Source organism: Halichoerus grypus, chromosome 7 (genome assembly GCF_964656455.1).
Source record: "Halichoerus grypus chromosome 7, mHalGry1.hap1.1, whole genome shotgun sequence".
Lineage (NCBI taxonomy): Eukaryota > Metazoa > Chordata > Mammalia > Carnivora > Phocidae > Halichoerus > Halichoerus grypus.
In genome coordinates this window covers 126,232,672-126,253,928 of record NC_135718.1, presented here as the reverse complement: position 1 = coordinate 126,253,928, position 21,257 = coordinate 126,232,672, and the positions used below count along the sequence as shown (strand labels likewise).

Genomic DNA, 21,257 nt, shown 5'->3' with positions numbered 1-21,257 from the left:
CGTAACTCACTAACTTCAAATGTTTGAATCAGTTATCTCATTTATATTCAGAAGGTTTTTACAAAACACAAATACTATCGTGTCACCCACCAGATTAAAACCCTTCACTTCAAGTAACTTTCTTTATTCTTAGGATAAACATCAAATGTCTTCCTCAGGGTTTAAAGGCCTTGTAACTTCTGGCCCCTGATTCCTTTTCAGTTCATTTTGAGCCAGCCTCTCATTTGTTTGCTGTGTTCTTGCTGCTTTGGCCTTATTTCAGTCTCTCAAATACACCAAATTCTCTCCCACCACAGGACCTTTGCACATGAAGTTTCCTCTTATTGGAATGCTCTCTTGTACTTATTTACTTGCTTATATACTGACTCCTTCACTAAACTTTAAGTGCCATGAGAATAGGGGTTGTGCTCATTTCTACTTTCTTTTTTCTGCTTTCTATTTAATCTGCAGATATGTAGTTCTGGCATATAGAAGAAGCTCAATAAATATTTGCTCTGAAAACATATATATAGGTAATAGCTATTACCATATTTAATTTTTCATTTACCTTTTCACTATGTATCAAAATATAAAAATTTTGTGCCAAAGTTAATATTTTTGCTTTTTAAACATATACTGATGTTTACAAATTTTACATAGATCTATCAATCATTCTGTTGTGGCTTCTTTTATTGATAACATGCTTGAAAAGTCTTTTCTTAATAGAAGATAACATGAATTATTATCTATTTTTTAATAATATAGCTCTTTCTTTAAACAAAATGTTAAGTTTTTAACCATATGGAGTGTATTTGAGGGCAAGATGTCAGGTAGTGAGGTTTTTGTTTTCCATGTAGTAGCCACTTGTCCCAGCAGACTACAATGAATGCTCCATTTCTTTCTTAAAATGCCCACTTTTATTTTGTATCTTATATATTTTCAGACTTTTTTGATATTTAATTTTGGTCCATTGATCTGTCATTTTGGTGACACATTATTTTAAGAATGATGACTTTAGGGGCACCTGAGTGGCTCAGTCGGTTAAGTGACTGCCTTCCGCTCAGGTCATGATCCCAAGGTCCTGGGATTAAGCCCCACGTTGGGCTCCCTGCTCAGCAGGGGAGTCTGCTTCTCCCTCTCCCCCTGCTCATGCTCTCTCACTCACTCTCTCTCTTTCAAATAAATAAATAAAATCTTAAAAAAAAAATGATGACTTTGTAAAACATTTTAATATATGGTTGCATTAGTTATCTACCGTTATCATTATGCTATCCAACAACCATCCACAATGCAATGACTTGAAACATTCCTTCTTAGTCGGGCTACAGAAGATAGTTAAGCCTTAATGCCCTAAGGCATTTATTAACGAATTAACTAGGTACCATTTGGGAGAATTGAGAAAATAGTCACTCAAATATTTTTTCTATAGGGCTTAATTTTCTAATGTAAACCCCACGGAGAAAATACAGCTTAAAAACAATAAATGTTTATTTAGCTCATGCATCTGCAGCTTGTAATTTAGGCTGGGCTAAACTGGGCAGTTTTTCTGGCTTTAGTTGGGCTCATTCTTAAGTCTGGTGGTCTGTTGGCTGTGGACTAAGGAGATGCATGAAATTGGGCCACATATCCTTTGACCACCAGCAGGTTAGCCCAGACATGTTCCATGGTGAGGTGCAGAGGGCAGACAAGAAGCAATGCAAAAGCACTTTTTCAAATCTCTGCTTGAGGCAAGTTTGCTAACATCTCATTGGTCAAAAGAAGTCACACAACTGATGTCGCCCCTGAGGTGCAGGGAAGTACACTCCACTTTTCCTAGAAGGAACTGCAGAGTCACATTGCAAAAAAGGTCATGCAGAGACTAGAGAAATGGAGTCCATTAATGTAGTTCATGTACCACCATGATAATCTTCCATTATTCTTTTTTTAAAAATATTTTATTTATTTATTTGATAGAGACACAGCGAGAGAGGGAACACAAACAGGGGGAGTGGGAGAGGGAGAAGTAGGCTTCCCGCTGAGCAGGGAGCCTGATGCGGGGCTCGATCCCAGGACCCTGGGATCATGACCTGAGCCGAAGGCAGATGCTTAATGACTGAGCCACCCAGGTGCCCCCCATTATTCTTCTTTAATACTTTTGACTGGCTCTTCCTGCAGACTTGTGATATTTTAGAACCATTTTTGTCAAGACAAAAAATACTCTTTGGGATATGCATGGAGAGAAGGCGTAAGTTGGAAATTGAGCTAGATTATTATTATTTTTTTTTTTTAGGATGAGAATAATCATATTTATGCACTGAAAACATCCTTGACAATAGTCATCATTTGCATTTGAGGTAAGTACAAAGGCATAATCCTCTGAAAGAATATTTCTGATGTAAAAAGGAATGAATAGTGTGTGGAAAGGGATGTTCCATTCTCTCCCCACTCATGCCTCCAAGTGCTATTCCTGCCTCACCGCTTTTGACACCTTCTCAATGAAACCACTGAGAAAAGAGAAAACAGAAATGGCAATAGTATACCAGATATAAAATTTTCCAATGAGGACCTTAATAAATAACTTTAAAATGGGCATTTTTAAACTTTAGTCATTATTGTAGTGTATGGCAAATATGGATTTGTTGGGTTCTTTTTCCAGGAACCATCAAAAGTCTTGAAAGCTTCAGAAGGTGGTCTTCCTGAAGTTCAAAGTATTTTATTTATTGAAGAATGGATTTCACTATTAACCTTACCTGCTTCATATTCTGTTGGCTACTCTACCAATATAAATTTAGTCTTCATAGTTAAAAAAAAACTTTTTCATAGCAGCAAGTCTATCCATTATTGTGAAGTTTGCTTTCAAGGGAATTTGATGTTCCATCATGAGTTAAATTATCTGCTCCCAAAGTAACTTCATTTGCAAAATGTCAGTAAAGGTCCTAGTTCTCCATTAAAATTCGAGCCACTCTGTCATATAAATACAGTTAGATGGTGAAATCTCACCACCTTCATGGCAGTCATCAAAAACTGGGCAGAGTCCACACGGGGCCCGGACCAAACCCGTGGGTGGGATGATTGGATTGATGCTCTGTGCAGTTTCATGTGTCCATCTGCACTGCCAACCGTGCCTTCTTTTGCAGCAAAGATAGTCATCTCCATTTTCCCATCATAAATGAGTGTATTTAAGATCGTTTCAATGTCCTCCACAGACAACTCCACCTTACTGATCCCCAATTCACAGATATACTTCCACACTTCATGTGAGGAGGCAAATGAACTATTTCTTTGTATCATTGGATTCTGTTGGCTTTCTCGTGCTGTTTCTGCCTTGGTTTGTAGGAATTTAAAGCACTGTTGGGTAAGCACCTCTACAAATTCTGATTCAAAATCCTGGTCACCGTCCCAGGCTCCACCAGTCACAGACCGGTCCGGTTGCACGTTATAGAGCATATGTACTTTCTTTTTTGAGGCTGCCACAGACTTAACAGCTTTGATAAGCTTTTCACTTTCCAAATGCTTTAGAATTTTGTTAATTTCTGTTAATGGCAAGTTACTTTTGTATCGGATATCTCTGCTCCATATTCCTTTATTTCCTGCATCCTCTATGATTTGATATACTAGTTTTTCTTGGTTATCTGATCCTTTCATTTTACCAGCATTCTGAGAATCCTTTATTCTATACAGAAGTCCTGTATTGCTCCTTAAGAGATCCAGCTGACCCATGGACAGCAGTCTATTGATGGCCACTGCCTGCTTCTATATGAGTCATTTCATTCTGAATTACTTGGTCTGTGATTCCGTGAGGGAACTGGTGACATAATTCTATAATCCTGTTTTCTATTTCGACCAGATCCGTGTCGGGCGGCTGTACCTTCACTTTCACCTCAGCCATGACTGCCCAGTTCCCGGCCCCTGGGGGGAGAGATGCTCGGGGTCGCCAGAGAGCCAGTCGGGGAACTGAGGAACTGGGACTCGAGGTAGATATCTTTATGTATTCATGTCATTTAATCTTTTCAGCAGGTGAAAGTAGCTATCATAATACATATTTTTCAGGTAATGACATTGAAGTTCAGATAGATTCAATAACTGTCAGACAGTTAATTGAAAACCTGGACTCAGACTCAAGTTTCCTGCCTCAGAGTACACGTCTTCTACCACTACATGGCTGCTTCCTTCGGTAATTTCTGTGAAGAACACGCATGAAAATGTCCATGAATGGATTTGGAAAACTGTAAAGTGAGCTATAACCCAGTGATTCTGAAGTTCCCCAAATACCCATGTTTCTGTAAGTACAACTCTTGAAGTTTTTAATTTGTAGAAGAATCTATTATATCTCCTTCCTGTTTCATCTGTTAGTTTGGGTAACATCATTTACACAATTGACTGAAGGGACGAAATAGTCACGAGAAGTGTAGCTGGCATTTACTATGGAGGCACTAACTTTTTAGCTCGATTGTGATATGATCCATTAAATTTTCTGGCAATTTAGAAAAATAACTATTTATTTTATTTTTTCTCTTTAAGTCTTTTTTTTTTTTTACTTAAGTAATCTCTACACCCAACATGGGGCTCAAAATCATGACCCTGAGATTAAGAGTCCCATGCTCTTCTCACTGAGCCAGCCAGACACCCCCTGAAAAATAACTAATTTCCAGGGGATTCGCTATGTCTTCCAAAACTTTCCCTTGGGAGACTTTGATTGGGGTTCAGAAATGGTGGAAGGGAGCTGAAGGCCAGTGACACAAACTGGTGGCAGCGCTGACAGAGATATTGTCAGATGCTATCTTATTTCATTTTATCCAAAACTGTGCTCAACAGGTAAATTCTCTATAGGATGCCAAACAATCATTTCAAAAGTGAAACATCTATATGGATTTTGATTAAAGTCGAAATGTGTTGCTAGAAATTCTGGAAATAAGCAGTAGTAGAAACACTAGCAACAAAATTTCTTGAAGTTTACCTTGTTTCATTGTAGATATTTTTAATAAAAGTCAAACCATTTTGTGCATAAAAACCTAATCATGTAGCCAAGTGTCTTAATGCTCTGGGTGGACCCATCAATTTAAATCATATGTTGGCCCAACATGGAAATGGTGGGAGGTGGGAAGAAGAGGTTGAAATCCAGGAGCCCTGGTCCTGGAAGTGCCTGGTGATCAAGCACCATGGGTTTGCTTTGGGTAATTTATACTTGTGTGTGAATCATGAAGCTATTAATTTCCTAAGAGTTCTTCAATCTCCCTAATCATTATGGGCTTTGACATACCACAACCCTGAGAACAGTATAGTGTATACCTTAAAGGTCCTAGGAAAAATCCTTGAGAACCTACTGTGGATGAAAAATGCCATTCAATCACTTGATCTTCTTTGTTCAAGATGGCAGGACCTTCTGAAGCACCGCATGGAAACCTAATAATGTCCATTGAAAGCATGTGAAAAGATAAACTGCATGAGAATGGTGCAGAACATCTAGAGAGAAGGGATAGTAGAAAGTTGTTTACTCACAGTATGAATTTAAGAGTAGTTGCAAGGATTAGAAGGAAGGTATGTTAAAGGAGTCCACATCAGGCACTTGACACATATTAGCCATGATTATTACAACTGAGGAGTTGTCTGCAGTTACATTATTCTAAATGGAAGAAGGGGGATGGACTAGATGAATGGTGTCCAAAGCTGACTGATTATCACAATTTGCTGAGGTGCTTTCTAAGATCTTAGATTTCCAGTTTCCAGCACTACATATTTTTATTCGATAGATCTTTTCTGTAAAGCTCTGCAACTGATTCTGATGACCAGCTAAATTTAGAGACCACTAGATTAGGAGATTTCTAAATTCCCTCTGCTGCACATTCCAGACTTTAAATTTGGAATTTTGAGAAGGTTCTGGTTTTGATACTTGCTGCTCAAGCTCATGCAAATTTGCACTAACCAAGGTCAACTGATGTTATCAAAGTGCCTGTGATATTGCTAGAGCTGGTTATTCTCAGTGCAAATTGGCTTTAATGGGCCTCAGTTATTCTCTCAAAGCCATTCCAATGCTTCAGGGAATCCAAGCCCCGTGATGCCTGTGGATATACCTCAGCCCTTAGCCCATTGTCCAAATTCTCATGTCTTCATCACCAAGTCTATCCTATGGTAGGAACAGAAATAAGGGAATGCCAAATTACCTGAGGTCACATTTTTCTGGTGCCACATACAATTTATGCCCAAATGTGGGAGACACTTCCAGATGTGCACCCTCTGTGGCTCTGTGCGTTTTTCTCCTAGACAAGAAAGCATATCAGAATGCATGTGACTGAGAATAATTCACTAACGTATACACATATACATACAATCGTTATGCATATGAACGTACATGTCTGTGTATTAATATATCCCTTTGAAAAAAATTAAACAATTATTTGTAAATGATGACTTGACACATGTCTCCTAACTAAAAGAGCTACATGTTTATGTCCACATATCATGGTTGAGAGTTGCCGACATAAAGATTTCTAATAGCCAAGAAAGGCACACATTTTAGTTCAGTTACCATCCTAAGTAGCATTGTAGGGGTCCCCTTTGCTCTCAGACTAGGTGTTGCCGGCCTCTTGCTCTACTTTGGGTTGGTATTCTGGGCAGCCTCTTGCTAGCACCCTTGTTATCTTACCAGAGAAAGGGAGTTTGTGGTTTGTGGGGGACTTGTGGTTTTTGAGGAAGTTGGGATATTTAGCACATGGTAATTTAGGAATCGTACAGTTTTCTGAGTACACATTTGCCAGGAACTTGAACTGAATTGAACCAGGAACCCAAACCTGGGGCTGCCTAACCAACTTCAATTTCTGAAGCAATAAATTAATTGGTTAACCACAAACCAATGGAGAAATGTTTTAGTTTTAACCTAGTCAACCTATTCAATCCAGAACCAGTCATGAGTATTTCTTCTCAAACCACAGAACCATAACACTAGAATGTTTTCAAACTTAAATTAAATTTGGTTTGAGCTCCTGACTTCAACATTTATAGCTGCCATGCTTTTTGTAACATTCTACATGCTTAGCATTGATGGTAATTTGATATATGATAGTATCTTGTGTTTGAAGATCGTAGAATGTTGCCAGTTTAGAAATGTCACTTTAAATATATTATCATGGGGCACCTGGGTGGCTCAGTCATTAAGCGTCTGCCTTCGGCTCAGGTCATGATCCCAGGGTCCTGGGATCAAGCCCCACATTGGGCCCCCAGCTCCGCGGGAAGCCTGCTTCCCCCTCCCACTCCCCCTGCTTGTGCTCCCTCTCTCACTGTGTCTCTCTCTGTCAAATAAATAAATTAAATCTTTAAAAAAATAAATATATTATCATTATAGTATAAAGTGGAAAATCCTGTCTTAGACTAGATTCACTGAAGGTTTGTTGAACCTGAAGTGATGAGTCAGAGGAAGAGGTGGATAGTGTCTAGGAAACCTATTTAGATGTTTGTTGCTTTGGTCATTGAGCCGAGTTGCCAACATTTATATAAAGTTTCTTCTGTAGTATTCATTAAAGAAGGAAATAATTGATCCAACTTCTTCTTCATATACCACTTGCTATCTTGTACTACTGAGGAGTAAGCGTTAAGATAATTTAAATTTATTGATGAATATAATTTTTTTAGAGCTTAGTTAAAACCTTCATTATTCTCTTACAGGCAGAAACCTTAAGGCTCTGAGAGGGAAGTCATACAGCTATAAATGGAAGAGCTGAGTTTTAAGCCCAGCTCTCTTTTGATTCCGAAGTATTAATTGCCATGCTATATGCTCTCTGCTTTGAGACTTTGTCCAGTTGTTGCCTGTTTATTCCCAGATTTCCTTCCACTTTGATGGAATTAGCTGAAGACCAAGCTGATTGCTTTTATGCTTTGGCAGTACCATACTGAATTAAGTTTCCACTTGCTCTTTGGGGAACAAGAGCCTTTCATTTATGACTGAGAGAGAGAGAACAAGGGAATGGCCTGGTCCATCCCTTCCCTTTCAGGGGGTTGTTGCACATTAAGGGAGTTTGAGCATCACAAAGCCCTGTACAACTTTTTGCTCTGAGTGCTGTCTCAGGCTGCTCTTCGAAACTCAGGTAAGACTGATGCAGCAGAAAGCCAACTAGTGAACAAAAACTACAAAACTGACCCAGCTCCATTTTGACATATGCTCTGAAATGAACCTCTTAAGTCCCTTTTTCCCGTTAGAAGATTGTTTTAAAACATATTCCCAAGGAGTTGAATTTGATTCTTTATTTCTTCAGGTTTCTTTGGCCTTCTATTACTTGAACTGCAGCCTTACATTTTCTGAAGTATGTCTGCAGTGAAGCCAGGCAGAGCACATTAACAGACCCAGCATGCCACGGCTAAGTAATCCAGTAAAAGTATTCTTGTTGTGCAGTGCATGCATTCATAGGACCATTTTAGTTATTGCTATAATTAGTTCTGATTCAAGTACTCCACAGAGAATGAGGTTTCTAGATTGAAAGTGGTCAGATGCAGGTTAGCAGTAGGGATGTAGGATGCAGATGGCAGACAGAGCCTGAAGGAGAGATGAGAAATGTTTCTATATGCCTCAATTTGTAACATTTCTGATTTTTATATGGACATTAAACTTGGTCAAGCTGAAGTGCCATTTGCTTTAAGAGAGGATAATGTACACTTATCCCTATGAATTCTAAAAAATAGACTAAAAAATAGAAGTGGCAGGCTATGGAACAGCTCATGGTGACATCTACGTTACAAAATGCCTATAATATAAGGCTTACAAATAGAAAAAGAATAAGCATATTTTGCCTGTATAGTTTTAGGTAAAATTATTTTCACCCTTGACTGATGATATAAGATCATAGATCTTATATCTGGAAGAGACCCAAGAGATCATGTAGTCTTTCCTAAATTGCAAGTATGACAGTTTTTATTGATGAGTCAGCAGAATATTTACTATGGGCCAGGGACTCTGCTAGGAATTAGGAGTGGTAATATAAATAATACACAGTGCCCCCTTCCCTCAAGTAATTGATGGTATAGTGGAGGAGACAGAAGTCTAAATAGTTTTTCAAAACAATGTGCTGAGTGGCATTTGGCATCATATACCCTGGGAGTTCAGAGGGGCACTCATGATGGCTGGGGCAGGGTTATGAAAGGTTAGGGAAGGTGTCAGAGAGAACATGCTTCTTGAAATGACATGGATGACAAAGATGCCAGAAAATCTCTAGGCCAAGGCAGCTTGATTCTCATGTGCAAAGTTTTGGTAGTGTCAGAGAGCACATTGCATTTGGGGAAGTAAAATGTTCAATAAGGCTAAAGCTTCTGAGGGAGCTAACAGGAGTTGACACTGAAAAACATAAGAAGCTAGGTCATGAAAGGATGTGACATTAAATTAGGGAATGTGGGCTTCCTTATATATGCAGTGGGAGAATTGTTTTGGATTTTATTTTATTTTTTTGTTTTGTTTTGGATTTTAAAGAGAAGAGTGACATTCGGGTTTGTCATTTTCTGGTAGAAGTGCAAAAGATGGATGATTAACTGTAGAGAATAGTTTTGGGGAGACTATAAAGAGAGGTACAAATTAAGGCAGTAAGAATGGAGAGGAGGGAATTTGTCTGGGGGATATTAAGGAATAGAATTGTAGTATTGACAGGGGATAAGGGAGTGGAAAAATGTCAGATGTATGGTATGGAAAACTGATGGGATGATGATGCCATCCAAGAGCATTTGAGGGAGTTTAAATATGAACATATTATACAGTTTAATATTTTTATGGGATATTCAAGTGGGAATATCTCCTTGTGAATTAGAAGTATATTTCTGGAATTGAAACGAGATGTCCATGCTAGAGATATGGATTTGGGAGTTAATCAGCCTATAAATAACAGTTGAAGCCATGGGAACACATGCCACTCATTGACATTTATAGAATAAGAGGCAAGGAGGGCACTTCTGAAAATATGGCAGACCAGAAAACTTGAGAACCCACCCCCTACAAACACATACAAATCTAAGATACAATGTAGCAACTCTTACACTCAGAAAGTCATAGGTACTTCCAGGGGTCAGAAATGAAGAAGGAGCAGAAAGCTTCCTTCACTCCCTCTAAATTATGACTCTCTCAAAATTATAATAATGGTAAATGAGTAAGCTGAGATGGTGTCTGCCTACTGGAATGAAGTGGAGGTTTTGTAGCTTTCAATAACTGAGAAGATTGGGTTGTAACACACATGTGGTCAAGAGATGAAGCTTTTGTCCCCAGTGAGGTAGAGCATTAAAATTCAAACCCATTTGGGATCCCTGAATGGATATATGCACTTCAAATGGTGGATTAGGGAACAAAATGCCCACTGGCACAGAAAGAAGACAAGTAAACTGTTCTATTTCGGCTTTGAGATTAAAAAAAAGAAAGGTCTCATGTGGGAATTTTTAAATAAAAATTTGTATCAGTATAGGTTGGGGTTAAAAAAAATTTTAATCACATTGAAGTATAATTCACAGACTGTAAATGTCAGTCTTTTAAAGTGAAAAATTTGCTGAGTTTTGACAAATGTATGTAATTATGTAATCGCCAAAATAATCAAGATATAGAACATTTAATGCACCTCAAAACTTCATAGGAATTCCAAAAAAAGAACCATCAAAAGGAAAAGTCATTGGACACAAAAAACTCAGGATTATACTCCACAGAACTTTGCATAATGAAATAATCTGTTAGAAGCCATAAATAAGAATTTTTGGAAAGACTAAATTCATAAAATCAATTATTGAAAATATAGAAGAGGATAAACACTCTGAGAAAAGACCAGATAGATTGAAAAAGAAAAAAGTAATTTTTAGGAATGAAAAATATAGTCAATGGAATAGAAAACTCAGTAGATGGGTTAAATAACAGATTAGCCACAGCTAAAGAGAAAATTAGTTAAATAGAAGATATTTTTTGAGAAAATAAACCAGAAAACAGTTTAGAGAAATTATATATGTAATGTATATATAATAAATAAGATATATGTATGTATAATATATAATAAATAACACTACACAATTATATAATATAAATATATAATTATAAAATATATAAAAATATAATGTATATTTATTAACTAGACAAATTATATATAATTTATATATGTATACATATATGTATATATACACATGCAACTATGACTATAATAGAAAATATAAAAATAAGTTAATACTAAAATTCTGAATAAACACAACTGCTAAAATAGGAGGGATATTAAAATTAAAGTGTTTTAAGTTCTTTAAGATTTTATTTCTTTTTTGACAGAGAGAGGGACAGTGAGAGAGGGAACACAAGCAGAGGGAGTGGGAGAGGGAGAAGCAGGCTTCCCGCTGAGCAGGGAGCCCAATGCGGGGCTCAATCCCAGGACCCTGGAATCATGACCTGAGCCAAAGGCAGATGCTTAATGATTGAGCCACCCAGGCACCCTGTGTTTTTAGGTTCTTATATTTTTCAGGAAGAGAACAGAATGGTTGATTAAGTTTATATTTTGTTAAGCCAAATATGAATATTAAATAATATCATTAATATTAAAAAGTAAGTGTAACCTAATTTCTACTTGTGGTAATGATAGACATTCTTATTGTACAAAAAATATCTGCTGAGCTCATTAGAAAAACTTGACTAAATATTTAAAAAGCCATTTGAAGACCTTTGAGATCTATCGAGGCAGCAAGGAAATATATTTATCTATTACATACACACATATATAAACAACCTCCTTGAAAATCATACCCACCAGTTAGGCAAAAATATGCTGGGAGTGTATCTGGTATAACCACTTTGGAGAGCAATTTGGCAATGTTATGTTAATGCAGAGACCTTGTAATACCTAAGAGCAGCGGCTCTCAAAATGTGATCTGGGACTGCTGGTGGCCCTGAGACCCTTTAGGGATTTTGGAAGGTCAAAACATTTTATAATAATACTATGAAATGATTTGATTTTTACTCTCATCCCCTCATAAGTATGGTGACGTTTTCCAGAGACTACAGTATGCATGATGACATCATTGCCCTGATGGCTAATGGGTTGTGCACTTGTGAATTCTTGTGTTGTTAATATTTCAGTGCCAAATTCTAATATGACAAATATTGATAGAAATAGGCCACATAAACAAAAGTTTCTTGGGTCCTCAGTGATTTTTAAGAGTGTCAAGTTGTCCTGATTACAAACACTTTGAAAATCTTAGAGAAATTCTCATGTGCACCACGAAAAAGGAAGCCTTACTGCAGTATTGTTTGCAGTTGTAAAAAGCGGGGAACAGCCTACATGTCCACTAGTAGGTGAAAAGAGAATTGTTTTAGGTCTCTAAAAATAATGTTGAAAATTTGAATGAAAAGAACAAGTTGTAGAAAAATAAAATTGTAGAAAGATGTACAGCTTATACTATAAAGCTTTTTCTAGACTTTAATTCCTGTTGCCCCCACACATGCACAGCTTCCCCCATTATCAACACCCCCCACAGAATGGTACATTTATTACAATTGAACTTACACTGACTCATCATAATCACTCAAAGTCAATTGTTGACATTAGGGCTCACCCTTGGTGTTGTATATTTTATGGATTTGGACAAATGTATAATGACATGTATCCACCATTATAGTAACATATGGAATATTTTTATTGTCCTAAAAATCCTCTGTGCTCCACCTGTTCCTCTCTCTCCACCCCATCCGTGATAACCACTGATATTTTTACTGTTTCCACAGTTTTACCTTTCCCAGAATGTCATATAGTTAGAATCAAACAGTATGTAGTCTTTTCAGATTGGTTTCTTTCACTTAGTAATATTTATTTAAAGATCCTCCATGTTGGGTTGCCTGGGTGGCTCAGTCGTTAAGCGTCTGCCTTCAGCTCAGGTCATGATCCCAGGATCCTGGGATCGAGCCCCCCATCGGGCTCCTGCTCGGTGGGAAGCCTACTTCTGCCTCTCCCACTCCCCCTGCTTGTGTTCCCTCTCTCACTGTGTCTCTCTCTGTCAAATAAATAAATAAAATCTTAAAAAAAAAAGATCCTCCATGTCTTTTCAGGAATTTATTGCTCATTTTTTTTTAGCACTAATACCATAAAATTTTAAAACCTGCCAAATTATTATATGTGTATATAAATAGTTAAAAATTGTCATGCATTATAGAAATAAGCATGAGCATGATGAATACCAAAATCAGGATGGTGGTTACCTCTAGAAGTGAGGTGTGAGAATGGTATTGATGAGGGGCACCCAGGGGGAATCTATTGTATTTGTAATTTCTTTCTTAAAAAAAAAATCTGAGGGGCGCCTGGGTGGCTCAGTCGTTAAGCGTCTGCCTTGGGCTCAGGTCATGATCCCAGGTTCCTGGGATCGAGCCCTGCATCGGGCTCCCTGCTCAGCGGGAAGCCTGCTTCTCCCCCTCTCCCGCTCCCCCTGCTTGTGTTCCCTCTCTTGCTGTGTCTCTCTCTGTCAAATAAATAAATAAAATCTTTAAAAAAAAAAAATCTGACAAATCTGAGCAATACTTTTTTTGTTATTTGTCATATTACACTTTATACTTTTCTGTGCTCTTAAAATATGTCATAATAAAAGTTATTTAAAATTATAAAATTATGAGAGAGCCAGTGAGAAAGCCCTTGGAAACCAACATCAAAAGGCTGGGCAGAAAAGCCAATAGAGATTCTTAGAAAGAGGTCAGGAAATAGAGAAACCAGGAAATCTCAACCCCAAGCACTATAAGGAGAGGAGACAGCATCCCAGTTAGATGCTGCTGAATGTCTAGGTAACGTGAGGGCTAGATATAGGGCAGGAAAGACATGTGATTAAAGTCGATCATGATGAGAAATTTGGGGACCGGGAAGGCTGGAGAACAAGGGGTTAGCTTGTTGAAGGTGCAGGTTAGTTGGTTATTAATGGTCCAGAAAGTGTGAGTACGGGAGATTACTAGGAGGTGAATAGGAGGACTGAAATCTCCATGGGGTAGAGGAGTAAGCAATCAGGTGAGGTGGAGGGCGAAGGTGTAATGCAATTTGGAAGATTTCTTATGGGGCAGTTTCCAGTGTCCATAGAGTCCTGGTTTGGCACTGGAGTTTATTGTTAGGAAGGGAGGAGCCACCACATTTGGGAAATCAAGGAGCTGTGGTTTTTCCATTAATCTAGGGACAGTCAAGTGTAGTGGTTTAAAGTGCAGCTCAGTGGTCAGCCTGCCTGAGTTTTTGTCTCAGCTCTGTTACTTACTACCTGTGTGATCTTGGCCAAGAGTCAGTAAGGGTGTCTAGGCTTCCATTTTCTCATCTATAAAACGGGCTTAATTGTAGCACATGCCTCATGGGATCAGGGGGATGATTAAACAAGATAATTCATGGAAGCACTTACACAGTGCTTAGCACATAGAAGGTGCTTAAAAATATAGGTAGTATTTTTACTATTTTTAAACACTTCCACATATTTGTTGAAGTTGCCCATAATAGTGTAAAACATGAAAGGAAAAATGTGAATTGAGTGCCACAATCATCAATGACTTTTGGGTAATGGTCTTGAAACAGATGATTGAAATTGACAAAGAGATGGAGAAGCTGGTAATAAATAAGGTAGCATGAACTTCCGAGGAAGAGGGTTTGCAGATAAAAGTGCTAGAAGAACAGCCTGAAAATGGCAATAAGCAGCTAAGAGAATACAGATTTCTCATTGTCTCCTAATGTAGAGATATAAATTCTGGTGAGAGAGAAAAAGAGAGTGAGAGAGTGGGGTGAGAGCAAGAGAGATTGGGACATGTGTGCAAATATGAGAGTACAAAGTGAATATGGAATTGTTTGAGGATGAGTCCAAAACAGGATGGGTGAGTGGAAGGGCTTGCATTTGGATGCTGTCTTCAGAGAACATGATGGATAACCTAGATGGCATTCAGGAACTGCTTGAGATGTCATTACAGTTATCCTATTTTTATTTATTTATTTTTAAACATTTTATTTATTTATTTGAAAGAGAGATCATAAGCAGGTGGAGGGACCGGCAGAGAGAGAGGGAGAAGCAGACTCTTCACTGAGCAGGGAGCCCGAGATTCCAGGACCCTGGATCATGACCTGAGCCAATGGCAGACACTTAACCAACTGAGCCACCCGGGGCCCCTCGTTACAGTTATTTTAGTGCCTACCAATATTCTAGTGACTTTTAAAATCTAGTGATTACAGTTTCAGGAATGGTGCTCAGTGCTAGGGATACAAAAAAGTCTAGAGGCAGAAACATGTAGGTGTATAACTATACAATGGCATGTGAAGAGGTAGAGGGATTAATTTATTAAGCCTTGGGAAGGCTTCACTGAGGAGGTGGCATTTTAAACCAGGTTTTGACAGATGATGAGAAGACATGCACAAGAAAATATATCATGAATGAGAAAATAGACTAAAGAATCTAAACAAGAGAGAATAGTAAAAGTCAGAACATGTAAAAATAGCACATAATCATTGATAAATTTTTAAAAACTAGTGATAAAATGATTGCTTTGATAAAAAATTAGTATATAGCAAGATATAATATGAGCTTGGAATTCTCAGTAGGTCCTTTTTTGGCCTTTACTGAATGCCAGTTTAACAAAGCTGCCTTTAAAATTGTATACCAGGAACTTTCTTCTCAGGAATCATGTGGGCATCTTGCCCATCTCCCATGTTACTTTGGCTACTTGGATGCTACTACTTAACAATTACTTTTATTTCAGATTGTGAATATGTTTAAGATGAGTAATTAAAAATTCTAGACCACTAATGCATTGGCTTTGAAAAAAAATTTTCCTCTATTTTTAGAACCAAACCTGCTTTCAGTGTACAATCTGGATTGGCACTTAGATGAGTTTGGGATAAGCAGATAATCAATCACAGCCAGATAATAGACATCAGTGATATTGCTTTGCAAGGTATATGCTCTGATTTATGTTAGTGGATTGTTGTTTATGATACCTTTAAAATACTTGTGATGGAATAAGGCTTTTATAACCAAGCAGCAAAGACAAAGCCATTATTTTATTTATTTATTTATTTATTTATTTATTTATTTATTTATTTAAACAATCCATTTATCCATATACTGATTAAATTTTAATGTTTGGTGTGGTCGTCAGTAACTGTAATTTATATAATTTATATAAATGAATGGTTCTCATGGTGAGCATATTAACCAACTGGCAACACAGACTTCAGTTGTTGGTTTCAAAACTCATTTTCAGTTTGTCATTTACACCTTGCGTTTATCCAGTCTAAAGCTGGAGGGTTAAAAGAATTATTTTACTTGTAATTTCCTTAACCTACTTTCAAGAGTGAGAGAGACATTTTTAAGTATCTGCAAATATGTTTCTTCCATTGAGCTGCTTTCATGTGTATGCCAAGTCAATGTGCAAATAAATACTTGTATTTATTTATTTATTTTTAAAGATTTTATCTATTCATTTGACAGAGATAGATACAGCGAGAGAGAGAACACAAGCAGGGGGAGTGGGAGAGAGAGAAGCAGGCCTCCCGCAGAGCGAGGAGCCCGATGTGGGGCTCGATCCCAGGACCCTGGGATCATGACCTGAGCAGAAGGCAGACGTTTAACGACTGAGCCACCCAGGTGCCCCTAAATACTTGTATTTAAAAAATTAACCTATAGTGGTACTTGTGGCACCTTATTCCTGTCCTTCAACTTTATTTCCCCCTTTTATCTCCTGTCCACCTTGGTCCCTGACTTCACATCACTTGTGTACCTCCTACTATAGACAGCAAATATCCATTGTCTGAGAATGCCCTCTTTTCTTTTTTTTTTAAGATTATTTATTTATTTATTTGACAGAGAGAGACACACAGCAAGAGAGGGAACAGAAGCAGGGGGAGTGGGAGAGGGAGAAGCAGGCTCCCCACTGAGCAGGGAGCCTGATGCAGGACTTGATCCCAAGACCCTGAGATCATGACCTGAGCTGAAGGCAGATGCTTAACGACTGAGTCATCCAGGCACCCCAAATGCCCTCTTTTCTTGGTACCAAAGATGCTATTTATTGTCTCTTCCTCTGCACCACTTTGTCATCCCCATCCTGTGGAAGGGCTTGCCAATCTGTACTCTGGATCACATCACCTCCAGGAACTTCACACTGTTTGTTATTTCTATTCTATTTTTATTCATGTATTTATTTTTTTTTTTAAAGATTTTATTTATTTATTTGAGAGAGAGAGAGGGGGACAGAAAGAAAGATCACGAGCAGGGGGGGAAGGGCAGAGGGAGAAGCCGACTCCCCGCTGAGCAGGGAGCCGGATGTGGGACTCAATCCCAGGACCCAAGTCAGGACCCTGGGATCATGACCTGAGCCGAAGGCAGATGCTTAACTGACTGAGCCACCAGGCACCCTATGTATTTATTTTTAAAGTGTTCTGCTGTTTGATTTCATTGATTGGATTTGAGAAAATTTGAGAACCTACTAGATCAGTCAGTGATATTTCTGCAATCTACGGTGGATCACATATAGGATCTAAAGTATTATTTCTTTTTTCTCAGGCATCTTCACCCTTCTCTCAGATTCTTCCCATCAATTTTTAATCATGCTTAAGTACATCCAATTAAAAACAAACAAACCCTCACTTGATCCCTTATCTCCCTCTGTGTCCCTGCCTTATCAGTCATCTTTCTTTTACAGTTAAATTCCCTTAAAGACTTGAAAAAATTTTCTGGCAGTCTTGATTTCCTCACCTTCTTCTTGCTAGCCCGCTCCAACTTTTTTGCCATCTTTCCTCTGCCTCCTTTATGGGTTGCCTTCTCCCATGTGGTTATTAAATGCTCAGATATACTGAGGCGCCATCCTAGACCTCTTTTCTTCTTACTCTACAGTGTCTTTAGCCCTACTGGAACAGCAACTGACTGTTTTCTAAAGAAAAAATCCAGTACTGTTGCCAGAATAAGGAAAATGGATACTGGAAGCAGATCTTGGGTAAGCAAAAAATAACAAAACAAAACAAAAAACCAGACTAGAAGTCTATCACAATGGGCAATCTATTATTTATAATCTATCCTCAAACTTATCATTCCTGTTCTTTCTCAGCCATCCTATCCCCAACCATTTTGTGACCCTGTCCCACCATCTATTACTTCTATGCTTTTGAACTACTGCACATTTTGAATTTTTGTTTTTTACCCCAACCTGCTAAATGAAATCCTACCTACTACCTAAGACTCAGAAGCTATCTTTCTGGAAACCCTAAATTAAACTTTTCCTTTTATATGTTCTCATAGCTATTTACTTCTCTCCTTGGGCATTTACCGCATTCTAATTTGTAGTACAGTTATTTCTGTTTTGTAGTCCAGTTCTCTGCTAGAGTGTAAGCATAAGCTCTGCCAGGACAAGGATTATACTTTGTTTATCTTTTTATCCTCATAGGATCTAATTTGTTGCCAAGTTCATGGTGAGATGATCATTGTCTTTCCTAGTGAGTCATAAGCAGGCATATTGGAACTTTGAAGAATTAAAAAGAGACAATTAAAGAAGGAAAAGATGAAGTTTTATTTTTTACACTCAGTTATTTAAACAACTAAGTCAATCAGAAAGAGCCATAGATTTCAGTTCCCAAGAGTACTATGTTATAACAAGAACCCCTTATGTTTCATATTGTTACATAGAGAAGATACCTTATACTAAATATTGTGAGTTTTTCCCCCTAGTCTGGTTTTATCTCTAATAAATGACCTGCCCTTTGGTTGTTTGTGTTGGTCAGACATGATCCTCATGTCCTAAACAGATGCAAACAATTTTGGAATAACCTCTTTAAACAACCAAGTTCTAGGAAAATAGAATCGCCGCTGTGATAATTTGGAAAGAATACTGATGACCTTCAGCTTCAAAACAATGCAATTGCAGCATCTTTCATGTATTATTTATGAGAACGCTCATTCTATAAGTCACATGGGGAGGAGAATGGTCCATGTTTATACACTAGAGGCGGTTGCACTTTCCCAAGGATGGGTTGGGAGAACATCATTGTTCATATCTTTTTCTAAACACTGTGTAGGTCTGAGGTGAATGTGACCTCAGTTTTTCCTTCTCAAGACAGTTCTGCTTAGAGGATTCTAGAATAATAATTTCAGCAGAAGTAACTTTTAATCTGAATATAAGACCCTGACAAACACTGGTGCTTCAAATTGGGCCTACTCAGCATTACGTCACACAGAAAATGGTTTCTCTGGGGCACCTGGGTGGCTCAGTTGTTGGGCGTCTGCCTTCGGCTCAGGTCATGATCTCAGGGTCCTGGGATCGAGCCCTGCATTGGGATCCCTGCTCCGCGGGAAGCCTGCTTCTCCCTCTCCCACTCCCCCTGCTTGTGTTCCCTCTCTCGCTGTTGTCTCTCTCTGTCAAATAAATAAATAAATTCTATAAAAAAAAAAGAAAAGAAAATGGTTTCTCTGACAATAGCAATGGGGAAGGAATTGATGGAGGTAGATGTCAGGGATACTTTGGAGGATAAATAAAATGGCCTCTGTTAGTGGTCCCTCAACTCTTTGCGTGGAGTATTTCAATTTCCACACAGCTCTGGATTTCGTCTTAAGACCTATCCTATCTCTGTCATCTGCCCAGAAATACAGCATTGTCATTTCTGAATCACCTCGCCCCTACAGTCTTTAAGCTTATTTCCTATAAACACTATACCTCCTGCCAAGAACAGAGTAAGACCTTACTATATCATATTTAGGAAACAGAATACCACAGAGTCGATTATATTTTGGTTGGTTAAAATGATGTCTGGGAAAGGCAGTTTTTCGTCTTCATTTGTTTTAATGTCTTTTGTCTTTAGGATAACTGACATTCATCATTTTCTTTGCTGCCTATGTCTTTTTTATCAATATGTGTTTCTGTGTTGGTTTGAGCCAGAAACTGACTTAAATGGGAATGATTCTTTCTTCCTATTTTAAAATTATACTTTTAAAGGTGTAGAATACTTTGAGAAGGCGTATTGCACAGAAGTACAAATGTGCAAAAATAATACTGTAGGGCACAATTGTTTTACAGAGAGAATCTTTGCTTTACTACATTACCCTGACTTCACTTAAAAAGAGGCTTCCTAGGGTTGTCTACTCAAATGATTACATGCTAGAAAGCCTGGCTAGAAGAGGATTTTTATGTTATTCTTTACCAGTAGGGTTACCAGGTAAAATATAGAATGCCCAGTTAAATTTAAAATTTTAGATAAACAAGAAATAAATTTTTAGTATGCTATGTCCCAAATATTACATGGATATATTTATACTAAACAGGTATTACTTGTTTGTCTGAACAAGTATTACTTGTTTGTCTGAAATTCAAATTTAAGTGGGGGTCTTGTATTTTTATTTGCTAAGTCTAGCAAACTTACCAGGGTAACAGAAAACCTTGAAGGATTGATTAAACATTTTATCACAAAATTCCAACTTGTAAACAACCATTCTTTGGGTAACATTTCTCCTTTTTGCATTAAAGGTGATCTGTGTTAGATAATACATGCAAAAGTTCTTTGTGAACTGAAAATAATGGGTATGAAAATATTGTTTATGTGCATTAGGAACACAGTATCATTCAAGAGTATAGCAGGGCATGACACAAAGGCTTGTGTGGAGAGAGGAAGATGAGAGGCTTTTTTTTCTTTTTCTTTTCTTCAGCATCATTTCAACCTTCCTAATGTGCAATGATGCTTATGCAAACTCTCTTAGAGGAACATATACATGAAGTAAGTGGTATTGGAGCTGAGTTGAAAGCAATGAAAAGAAAAAGAGAAGAAGCAGAGAGGGCTGAGGCACTGCAGTAAGCGACCTAGGTTCAAATCCTACATGCACAACTCAGAAGCTGATGGCATTGATCACATTACCTAACTTCTAGTTGTCATTGTTTATGTTAGCCCTTTAGATACATGGCTTTTTGCAGGAAGCAACTGTATCATATCAGGATTTGCTATATGACAACTATTGTAATTATTGGAAGAGAGGATAAAATTTAGAAGTCTTTTTTTTTAAGATTTTATTTATTTATTTATTAATATTTTATTTATTTATTTGACAGAGAGAGAGAGAAGGAACACAAGCAGGGGGAGTGGGAGAGGGAGAAGCAGGCTTCCCGCTGAGCAGGGAACCCGATGCGGGGCTGGATCCCAGGACTCCGGCCGGGATCATGACCTGAGCCAAAGGCAGATGCCCAACGACTGAGCCACCCAGGCACCCCAAGATTTTATTTATTTATTTGTGTGTGAGAGAGAGCACAAGCAGGGGGAGCGGCAAGCAGAGGGAGAAGCAGGCTCCCCGCTGAGCAGGGAGCCCGAGGTGGGGACTTGATCCCAGGATCCCAGGATCAT

The 21,257-nt window shown here is 38.1% G+C and overlaps 1 pseudogene; it reads right to left on the bottom strand.

Moving 5' to 3' along the window:
* Window positions 1–2,808: 2,808 nt before the first annotated feature.
* On the bottom strand, window positions 2,809–3,907 carry LOC118528885 (DNA-directed RNA polymerase III subunit RPC6 pseudogene; annotated as a pseudogene).
* Between the last annotated feature and the right edge of the window lie 17,350 nt (window positions 3,908–21,257).